This window comes from Aethina tumida, chromosome 5 (assembly GCF_024364675.1).
Source record: "Aethina tumida isolate Nest 87 chromosome 5, icAetTumi1.1, whole genome shotgun sequence".
NCBI classification, from domain to species: domain Eukaryota; kingdom Metazoa; phylum Arthropoda; class Insecta; order Coleoptera; family Nitidulidae; genus Aethina; species Aethina tumida.
Genome location: NC_065439.1, coordinates 4,272,464 through 4,285,346, shown reverse-complemented (window position 1 = coordinate 4,285,346; position 12,883 = coordinate 4,272,464). Strand labels below are relative to the sequence as shown.

The following is a 12,883-nucleotide window of genomic DNA, read 5'->3' as shown; positions in this document are numbered from 1 at the left end:
CAGATCTGCAGCAGAAGAAGTCGGGGGATTTTTATCATGGATGGGAAATATATTTTCAACTTGTGGTTTCTGTTAAACCGCATTTTGCATAATATTCATTATAAATGTAATCCAAAAATTACATAGCCAGCGTGTTTTACCCAACTATAGGATTACGGTATCACAGCCACAACAGTGTTGTGAGTTGGTTCATCATCCGGACAAAAGTATCAACTTCCTTACACTTATTAACAAGGACACTCTACTTGTAGAAATTATATAAACTCTTTTTTTCTTTTTATCTGTTTAGAAGAGACGGATTTGAGTCAAATGAACACAGTCACCGTCCAAAATAAGAAGCTGGAAGGAAAAAAATAGAGTGTACGCATTGTCATCGTTACTTCAGGAGCTGGAAATGTATGGAAAATCATCTACGTATTAAGAAGAAAGCATGAGTGTGGTGAATTTTTTTGTAAAATCTGTAAAATACACCATTCGATTAATCAGCAGTGTTATATTCAGCCAACCACAAAGGAGGCCAACCTTACCGATTTATTATTCATCTTTTACAATTTGGAAACACGTGCTGTTCCAGTAGTTTAGATACAGATGTGGAATTCTGTGGAAAATACGGGGTAAGGACCCACGTAATTATCAACAACCGTATTGAAAATTTTATGAACTTTGTGCTGAATCAAAGGAAGGTTTTCAAAAGAGTGACTGTGATTGTGACGGCCCTTCCTTTTTCCACGTAGTCTTTTATACGAGGACGGAGAATGACTCGTAATTGGCTAAACATTATCTGTTAATGTAATACACAACAATAATCAGCGTTGGGAAACGTGGGAAAGTCACATCACTCCAAATTTTTTCAAAACAATCGGTCTTGTAACAAGACTGTCATGAAACTACTAAAGCACAAACTCATTTCTATTATCCATTCCAAAACAACTGGATGAGAGAAAATGATTGTTGATGTAAATGAGTCTAACACAGAAAAATTTGGAAAATACATTTCTCCATTAGATAATCACTCGTTAATATAAGAGAAGGCAATTTCAGTTATCAACAAATTTATCTTTGATCCAAAAACTGTAACAAAACTCTGAACAACTGTTGGAAACCACAACAATATTACATACTGTGAGACAACAATGTAGAATTGTAGATGTATATATTCTCTATTTAAAGAAAACACAATGTCGACGAAATTGTCAAACTTATCAGCACCAATGTTTTTGGTACAGCAGGTATTAACCTTTATAAGACAATTATGAAGTTCATGTGTTTAATATGATGTGAATTTTATGTGAATATGATGTGATGTGATCTCATGTGGTATGGTGTATTGTAATGTGGTGTGGTGTGATGTGAAAGAACATATTCTTTCCTTAATATCTCGACGACTGTTCATATAAAATTGCGGTGTGCAGTAATCAACACTTTAGAAAAATAAATAAATTTTTCTGTTAGGAACTGGAAGTATCTTCTTCATCGGTGGTAGATTTCGAGTTGCCCACTCACGTCTTTATTGGATGTTTTCGAATCAGCTGAAACATAGGTTAGATTAGACAAGTTAAAAGAGTAAGAGAAATCAATGGTTACTTTGGTAAATTTTATCGTTTACTTATATAAATCGATATAACTCTTGGTAAATCTCTTTAAATTAAAATTTAAAAAAAAATTAACATATGACATAAATAGTAAAAGACAATTATATTCTTGTTACATCTGTTTTTGAAATGAAAAAACATTAAACAAGAACTATTAATTATAATTAATTAAAAGATACCATTCAAGTATTTCTATTAAATTATAAGTTGAGGTGATAAATTATATTGATAACGGAATGGTGTTTCATTTTTAATAAAATCATATGAAGAAATTTATTGTTTTTTCATATTAGAGTCACACAATTAAAATACCTCGATATAATTTAAAAGTTACTTGTAAAAAATTATCATAATCTTTCCCAAATAACATTAAAAGAATAAATATCTGTAATTATAAACATACAAACAACATGTTTGTTTATGTTTATAAATTTTCTCTTATACTTTCTTTAATAAAAGTTTCCATATATTTTGTTAAAGTTCATCATTTCTAAAAATTTCATTCTACGTAAAAGTGTATCTTTACTAATTTTCATTGTGTAAGAAAGTTTATTCATTGTTTCAGAAATATTTAGTTATACTAAGTTAAATTACCAGAAAATTAGTTAATTTGAGATATATTATAAAATTCTCAAATAAATTAATGTGTATTTGTATTAATTTGTATAATGTGCAAAGTATTTTAGATTTTAGTGGTACATTTGAGAGGCTTAAGAAATGCCTAATAAAAAAATTAATAATTTTTTTAAAAAATGACCCACATTAAATGTGAAATTACAAGAATGCGACAACAATAAACGATAAACTAAGCATAAAATAAAAATATTCTTACCCATTTTAATTCGGTATATTATTCACTTCCATAACAAAAGAACCGAAACCGATGAGTTATCTGTTTTGCATTTCTTCTGAATGATATTCTATGTGATCTTGGATTCATTTTGTGTTGTTTTCTTACTATTTGATAGCGATCCACTCTTCATTATAACTGAGTTATAAAATGAAAGGTTTAGAAGGATTTCCATTTTAAATATCGCCATTGCACTCCCTGTATAAACAAAAATACAAAATTATTACATTTTTTACATATTTATTAGTACGTATTACACTGTTCATACTACTTTAAAATATGTGGTTTATAAATAATATCAGTATATTAATATATTTATACAAAATGATGTGTGTATATGAAATACGCCAGTTTAAATTATAAATGATATCATTTATTTCAATTTAAGTTTTTTTGCAATATATTCAATATTGATTAGAATAATTGCATAATAATTTTTAAAGAGATTACAACATAATTTATTGAGACTATTCTAAAAATATGTGTTTATTCGTTAAAATTTTATATATTTTAACTTTAGATAATTATTACTCATATTCTAGTTTATAAAATGTTGTTGACTGTTGTTCTTTCTTTTTTGGTAAAATAAATACGTATAATTTATAGAAAACATTAATAAAATAACATTTTATTATAATTTAAATATGTTGTTTGTTTTTTGTTAACTAAAACAACGTCAAACTAGTTACTTATTAATTTTCAGATAATATCAGTTAAATATTATTAGAAACATTATATGAAATAAATAAAGTAAAACTAATAGTTACACTTTCAGTTGTTTTTATAAAATATTTGTTGGCTAACAAGTAAAAATATAACTTTTATTTATTTTTTGGTAAAATAAATATGTACATTCTTCAAAATATTGAGTTACTTTTGTTGTACATGTACATAAATATTATAGTAATTTATGTTGTTAAAAAAATAAATATAAACAAAACGACTTAATCACCTAAAAATATTAAATTGTGTGAAAATATAAAAAATAAGAAAATTGATACTTCAATCTACTTTTGCATATAATAAGTTGATTGTATTAATAATTAGAATTAAATGTTATTATAAATATTCATTAGAATAATTGCATAATAATTTTTAAAGAGATTTACAACATAATTTATTGAGACTATTCTAAAAATATGTGTTTATTCATTAAAATTTTATATATTTTAAATTTAGCTAATTATTACTCATATTCTAGTTTATAAAATGTTGTTGACTGTTGTTCTTTCTTTTTGGTAAAATAAACATATAGAATTTATAGAAAACATTAATAAAATAGCATTTTGGATTTTATATTTAAATATATTGTTTGTTTTCTGTTAACTGAAACAGTGTTAGACTCGTTACTTGTTAAGTTTCAGATAGTATCAATTAAATATTATTAGAAACACTTTCTGAAATAAATAAAATAAGGCTAATAGTTACACTTTCAGTTGTTTTTATAAAATATTTGTTGGCTAACAAGTAAAAATATAACTTTTATTTATTTTTTGGTAAAATAAATATGTACATTCTTCAAAATATTGAGTTACTTTTGTTGTACATGTACATAAATATTATGGTAATTTATGTTGTTAAAAAAATAAATGCATGACGTAATCACGTAAAAATTCTTATTTCATGTTAATTCCAACTCTTGAAATATAAATATAGTTTTAAAGCAAATAGTGTTATCTAATAATACGTTAAATAAACATGAATTGGTACTATGACCAAACTGAGAGGAATAAACATTCATTCCATTGATATTTAAACATAATTTGTCTATTTGTAAAGTCAATTATAAATAAAATTTAATATATATTTATTAATATATCTGATCAGAAAGGATCAAATTTTTATGTACAAAATTTAATTTTATATAATGTATGAATTAAAATATTCTTGATTGTGTTTATAGTGAAAATATTTAAAAAATAAATTTTATAATTTGAAATTATATTTAAATATACTAAAACAATTCAATTTCCTTTATCTGTACAAACACCTGCTTTATCCATGTCTAGATATTTATGTAATGGGCATTGTATTATAGGTTATAATTGAACAAAACATAAGAGATCATTTATTAGGTTATATAATATACAATTCTTAAGAATAAATAAGAAATAAACTAGATACCCTCTAAAGAATGATTTGTTTCAGTCACCACTGTAATGAAAAATGATCAAAATAAAGTCCAAGACTATAAAATTAACACTAAAGAACATACCATAAACAACACAAGTGGTTAAATAATATTTTATGAGTAACAGAACTTAGTATTATAATTAAACAAAAATATGGTAGATAAAAATAACAGAAATTCTATTTATTATAGATGTGAACAGTCTAACCTCGCCTATTACTATAAATTGAATAAGTACTAAGTTACTATGCTGACAAACCTTTGAATTTGTTGACCTATTAGGTAATCTAAGATGTCGTCTGTTGGTATGAATTGGTTTTTTCACACACTCACAACTTTGTCTTAATAAAACGTGCACTATATTAATAAATCTGGTATGTTTCCACGATGTTCGTTCAAAGCTTCGATGGAATCTGTCGAAGTAACTGAAACTTGTGACCTTGAATAAGAGAAGGGACAAAGCGGTTTGTCCAATGAGAATGGAACGTTCGCACCCCACTCAACATAGTTGTCAGTTCGGGTAGTTTACGAATTAAATTTAATACAAAATTTTTGTTTTAATCATTTTTTGTTAATTATAAATATTTTATTATACAATAATCTTGATTTTTTTCTTCAAATGTATTATTTATATTATCATACCGCGGATCAATCAATATTTAAGTGAATTATAATAGTTTAAGGTTACTGTAAAAACACTAATTTATAGTAAATTATTTAATTTTTAATTAATTGATTAATATTAATAAACATGTTATTCTTAATTTAATTGAATTTACTAATTACTAATGGTACCTGTTTCTGTTACTGATTATAAATTTATTTTATAAGGCAAACAATAATATTGGAAACTCTTTTTTTAATATATTTAAATTTTTATAAAATTAGGTTCACATCAACAAAATGGGAGAGATTATTATTATTAATGCCATATCGCATTTTTTTACTTTGAACAAGTCATATTTTTTGTATAATTTCGAAGAAAAAAAAAGTTTTCTTCATTAATTTTGATTTACATAACTGTTTTTAACATATTTCAGTTTTACATTAAAAGTGAAATATATAATATTAATCAAGCACGTTAATAAATATTAAACAATATAACTATCTGATAAGTTAATTTGAACTGTGAAAAATATAACAATAGTTTTTTTTTTACTTATTATCATATTATTACTCGATATTCAATATAAATTCATTTAAAAGTAAATTTAAGAATTTCTATTAATATCTAATATACTAATTTTCAATTTTTACTGTAAATTTGTACTTTTTCAGAAACCTTTAACTAATTCAGTAGCTAGAAACACATTTTTTAAATATATTTAAATTATTATGTCGGATTTTTTTAATTTAGTTTCACATCGCATGATCCGTATCTAATTTCTTTTATTTGTTTGAGCATGATTAGAAATATGAAAAAAATATTAATCTGACTGATTAAATTGATTTTTGAAAAAAAAAATAGTTTATTATTATTATTATATGATTTATTATTATTTAACATTTAAAATAGATTTATAATCAGTACTAAGTAACAGAAATCATTAGAAAATTGAATTATTGAATTATGATTCATAAATATCAATCTAATACGTCAATTATATTTTTGGAACAAATTTATATTTTTTTTAATTTATTATTACTATTGTCATATTACTTGTTATTATTTGCAATTTAAAATAAATTTATAATCAGTACTAGATAACAGAAATAATTAGAAAATTCAATTAGAGTAAAATTAAGAATTACATTTTTATTAATATGACTCATAAATGTTACTCAATTAATTAAAAATTTTGTTAATATTTGAAGCATAAAATTAAATAATTTACTATAAATTTGTGTTTTTACAATAACCTTTAATTAATTCAATAGCTGGAAATACTTTTGTCTTTTTTAATATATTTAAATTATTATATCCGATCTTTTAAAATTAGGTTCACATCACAAGATCCGGATCTAATTTCTTTTTATTAGATTAAACACGTACAGATGTATTAATAAAAATCTTTGGAATAAATTTACATTTTTTTAATTTATTATTACTATTATTTGTTATTTTTGCCATTTAAAATAAATTTATAATTAGTACTAAGTAACAGAAATAATTAGACAATCCAATTAAAGTAAAATTATGAATTAAATAATAAGACCCTAAAGTTAATAAATATTAAACAATATAACAATTTGATAAGTTAATTTGAACTTTGGAAAATATAACAATAGTTTTTTTTACTTAATATTATTATTATTATATTGATTGATATTCAATATAAATTCATTTAAAAGTAAATTTAAGAATTTCTATTAATATCTACGCTAATTTTCAATTTTTACTATAAATTTGTATTTTTTCAGAAACCTTTAAGTAATTCAGTAGTTAGAAACACATTTTTTTAATATATTCAAATTATGTCGGATTGTTTTAAATTAATTGCACATTGCATGATCCGGATCTAATTTTTGTTATTTGTTTAAACACGATCAGAAATATGAACATAAATATTAATCAGACACCTTAAAATGATTTAAAAAAAAATAGTTTATTATTAATATTATTATATGATTTATTATTGTTTACCATTTAAAATAAATTTATAAACAAATTTATAATATGTAACAGAAATAATTAGAAAATGGAATTATTGAATCATAAATATCAATCTGATACGTTATTATATTTTTGGAATTTATATTTTTTTAATTTATTATTGCTATATTATTTGTTATTGTTTGCAATTTAAAATAAATTTATAATCAGTACTAGATAACAGAAATGATTAGAAAATTCAATTAGAGTAAAATTAAGAATTACATTGAATTGAAGCATAAAATTAAATAATTTACTATAAATTTGATGAATTCTGATCTTTTAAAATTAGGTTCACATCACAAGAATCGGATCCAATTTCTTTTTATTAGATTAAACACGTCCAGATGTATTAATAAAAATATCTTTGGAATAAATTTATATTTTTTTAATTTATTATTACTATTATTTGTTATTGTTTACCATTTAAAATAAATTTATAATTAATACTAGGTAACAGAAATAATTAGACGATCCAATTAAAGTAAAATTAAGAATTAAATAATTAATAGTAATTAACATTAATTACAATGTTAATTTTTTCTCAGTTAATTAAAATTCTGTTAATATTTGAAACTTAAAATTAAATTATTATTGTTTACCATTTAAAATAAATTTTTAATCATGTTCTTCAAAGAACTATTTATTGTCACGTTTCGGAGACCCCATAAAAGTCAACCCTCTGCTCCCACATAATGCACCAACAAACTACCCAAGTAGAATTTCAGGTAACTGTTTGTATACCACGATTTTAAAAGGAAAAATTTTATATAATAATTTTTTTTCCATATTGTTAAAAATTTCTACACCACTAAATCCTTTTTTAAACAAAGGTGCTCTTGATTTTTTTGGGTAACACAACTGTATTTCACAACACAACGAGTTTTAATACTTAAAGAATATTAAAGTAACCATTAAAACTGAAATATCTCATGTTAATCTATCTCCTTGTTAATTAATTAACAAACAAAATTGATCAAAATCACTTCTAAATTGTAATAATTAGACCAAACTTAAATAGCTTTGATAATCAAATTTATATGATCGAGAACGAAAACTTAATATATCATTTTTATTATAATTATTTCTAGAATGGCTTTTAAATCATCAATTTAAATTTTAATTGTAATAAACATACTAAAAGGTATTGAATACTATAATATACTTTAAATTTATGAAATATGCATAAAGTTATCTTACTTTTTTTATTTATTTATTAATTAAACTTACATATTTTAACAATTCAACAAATACGAAGTTTTTACTTATGTTAGATAGATAGACAAATAAATACTATTGAAGTATTTTAAAATAATTTTTTAAATATTAAATATTCACATTTGTTGATGCTCAATAGAATTTCTTGTATAAGTATATAAAAATGTTTGTTACCATTAAAATAAATATGACTTTTGTTAGTAAATGTCTAAAAGGGACTCACCTTAATTAGCCAGTTCGTGAAACGCAGTTTAACCCTTCTTTAAGGATACCCTGAAACATAAGACAACAAAATTACCCCCACAGAAATATGCGACAATTTTCTGTTAAAAATTCAAACAAAAGTGACTGTCATGAAACGTCGCGAGAAAAAAGTCAATAAAAAATGTCAAATACAATACTGGACAGACATGAAATTTTGTAATTTATTTATATAAAGTTCTCACTTAAATTGTTAAAATAATTTTATGTATAACGATCCAAATTTAATTAAATAATTTATGTTTCACTATTAATTATTAAAATAAAATTTTATTTATTAATTTTATTAGAAAAATAATATACAAAATTGTTAACAAATATATATTAATAGATAAAATCAAACAGACGTAACAACTGAAATTAGTAAAGTTGTGTGTTTAATAATTTTTTTTCAATTAAATTTACTTTCAACAAAAACATCTTTTAATTTTTTTTATGTAGACAAAATAAAATACTAAAATTAATTGAATGACTGAAATTATTAATTAAGTTAATAAAGTTTATTATATAATTTTAAATTCAAAGTAGTAAATTAAAAATAGTTTCTTAATTTAACTTTATATATAGGTAACAACCAATTTTAACATAAGGTCAAATTTTAGAACACCCAGAATTATTTTACATGAGAATCTGAGAATACAAGTCTATGTGCACCGGAAATTGTGGTACCTAAACCAAGTTTATTTGAGATGTTAAATTATTAAAAGGTCCACTTGCCCAGATGGCTTTCTGTAACGGGGACACATTGGTGACATTTGGGCACCAGATAAGAAAGGGACAGATGGTAACCTTTTTAGGTTGTATTTTTTATTAAATGTATACAATATATATTATATAAAAAAATTAGGGTGTTCCGGAATACCACATACTCACTTTTACATAATAAATCAATTTATCAAAAAAATATTTCTCTTTTCCTGATGGACTTTTATGTGAATCAAAGTAAATTAGGAAATAATATTGGACAAGTTATAAAATTTGGTATTAATTATTATATAATAACAATTTAAATTACCCCAATGGAATAAAATGGAATTAATAATCAAAATGAATTTGTATGTATTTAATTAAAATAAATTTGGTATAAGAAACAATTCTTTATTGGTTTTAAATTTCCTAAAAATTTAATTTACGAATTTTACATTCAATAAAAAATCTTTTCAATTTTTTATCTATACATAATAAACATAAAATTCATTAAGTTTTAATATTATTCTATTTTTCATTCTCTATAATTTTATATGATAAAAATTGAGACAGTTGAACAGAAGAAAATAACATTTCATTAAAACATTTTGAGTTAAGATAAGGCTTTCGCTATTACTAATGGCTGAGATCTTCAGAAGTCTGATTTGGTACGTGTCACTTTGACATTTGATTGACAACTAAATGATAACTTAGACAACTGATGTTCTTGAAATTTCATTATGATCATTGGCCGTTCTTATCTGTCGTACACAGTTACTTTTACATGTCAATTTATCAAAAAAAAATCTCGTTTTCCGTTGGACTTTTATGCAACAGTGAGTATGTGATAAAAATTTGTCGGATAAATTATGAAACTCGCTGTATAATATACTACATTACTATTTAATTCAATTACATTCTTCATATAAGAATTGAAGAACTTTAAAACACATCACTTTTAAGAAAAAACCTTTTTTTAATCCTAATTATTATTTCAGAAATCGACATCGAAGTGTTTTGGAATATCACTTTCTTTTTAAATACACAGCTACAAAGGAACTGTGTGTGTTATTTTTTAATATTATAACCAATTTATCAATATTATTTTATTTTGTTATGATGGAAAACATATTTGTGCATCTTCACCATTTCTATAATTGACTGATTTTTTATCACTTCATTTTAGTTTTTCGCTAATTTCAATATATTTTCAGGATAATTTGCATAATAATTTATTTATTTTCAATAAGATATTCAGTATATACTTTATTAGTCATACGAAATATTTATTACTATGTATCTCTGACTGACTACATACAGTAAATTATTGTTAATATTCAATATTATAATCATTTTTCGTATACAGTACATATTTTAAAGTAAAATTAAAATGCTTAACCTGTAATTTAAGTGACAATCGAATACACGACTTGGCTGTCTACTTTTATGAGAGGTGACTTAGACAACAATAATAAATGGTTACAATTCTTATAAAGAAAATAATAAATATTCTAAGGGTTCATCTATTAAAGGAACAAAGAAAAATATTTAAAAACTGCACCCTAAAGATAACATAAAATAAGGATAATATAAACTGTCCGCCTGGAGCCTAAATCTCATAAAAAATATCCCGAACCTTCCTAATTCCGTCGTCTTCCAAATTCTTCTGCCCCAGGTATCCATTTATAATTTGGGTAATGTAAAGGTTACATACAGCTTTTGTCACCATTGTTTAAGTCTCTTTATTTGTTCGGATTTGTATTTCTCCATTAATTGTCCAAGTTGTTAGTCAGATGTCAAAGAGGCACGAACCAGAACAAACATAGGCACTATTATTTATAAAAAATATTTCACACGTTGATAGTTCAGAGGTGTCGAAAATCATTTATTTTAAACTGAGCTATGATAGAAAACAAGTCAAATATAACAATTTCGCCTTCTTTAATGATCTTAAATATCAAATTGAGTTTAATAAAATATATACAAATTCATTTTGATTATCAATTCCAGTTTATGTGAAAACAAAATAAGAAATGAAGCCTTGGGGTAATTTAAATTGTTATTACATGATAATCAGTACCAAATATTATAATTTATTTTATTGAAATATTATTTTTGTGCCTCTTTTAAGCTATATATACTTTTGAAAACTAACAATTGTTATCATAACATAATAGAGAATGAAATAATAGAATAATAAAACCATTTAATATTAAAACTTTATGAATTTTAATAATTTCAAATAGTTATATTTGAATAATTTAAATTGATATTTCATAAAAATCAATACCAAATTTCCTGATTTATTTCTCTATGTCCAATACTATTTCTCAATATACTTTGATTCACTATTTGGCAGCTTTCAAATCTTAATTATAACAAAATTTTCAAAAATAAAATATTTTAATGAAATGTTATTTTCATTTTCTTATGTTGAACTGTACACAAATTAACAATTGCGATCATATCATAAATCATAGAGAATAAAATAATGAATAATTTATGCATTTTAATAATATCATTCATTCAATTAGTTTTATATGCTTATTATATACAGATAAAGAATTTGAAATCATTATTTTTTGGTAAAATATATGTAAAACCAACAACTAATTGATTTTAAATACCACATTGAGTTTAATGAAATATATACAAATTCATTTTGATTATTAATTTCAGTTTATGTGAAATCAAAATAAGAAATGAACTATTGGGGTAATTGGGACTTAGTTTATTGAAATATTATTCTTGTGCTTCTTTTAAGTTATATATAATTTTGTAAACTATCATATCATTGTTATCATAACATAATAGAGAATGAAATAATGGAATAATAAAACCACTTAATATTAAAACTTTATTAATTTTAATAATTTCAAATAGTTATATTTGAATAATTTAAATTGTTATTACATAAGAATCAATACCAAATTTTATGATATATTTCTCTATGCTCAATATTATTTCCCAATTTACTTTGATTCACTATTTGTCAATTTTCAAATTTCAACAATAACAAAATTTTCAAACAATACAAGATATTTTAATGAAATGTTGTTTTCGGTTTCAAGTTTTATATAGTAATAAAAGTTTCTAATAATTAATATTTAATTTGACCATTTATCTAGGGCCAAACGTTTCATATTTTAAAGATAATAATTAATAATTTGGGTATTCTTTAATAAAATATTAAAAAATAGCAAAATCTGCATAGCATCTGTTAAATATAAATTATATATTTTGATAACACAAATTGTTTCCCTTATCCTAAATCTTCAAATCAAAATAACAAACGAAATATCGAAATGCTTTCCAACAAATAGTTAAAACTAACTCTTCTAGAAGTTCTTCTAGTACTGATGTAGCAAAAGCCACAATTTTAGACACGAAGGCTAATAAGAACTTTATATAAAGATCGAGGATTCCAAAATCATTGTTTGAGTAACAATGGTTCAGCACAATCGAATCAAACTGTCCACTTGGCCGTTTGACTCGATTACGAAAGAAAACCTTCGAAAACAATCGAAACAATCGGGTAAACATTATTATTA

The 12,883-nt window shown here is 23.0% G+C and overlaps 1 long non-coding RNA gene across 1 annotated transcript; it reads right to left on the bottom strand.

The window, feature by feature from the left end:
• Positions 1 to 396: 396 nt before the first annotated feature.
• LOC126265751 (uncharacterized) lies at positions 397 to 8,720 on the bottom strand. Its single transcript, XR_007548226.1, has 3 exons — positions 8,608 to 8,720; positions 2,425 to 2,640; positions 397 to 1,529 (listed from the first exon to the last, which is right to left on the bottom strand). It is a non-coding gene; the product is annotated as an uncharacterized LOC126265751 (long non-coding RNA).
• Positions 8,721 to 12,883: the final 4,163 nt, after the last annotated feature.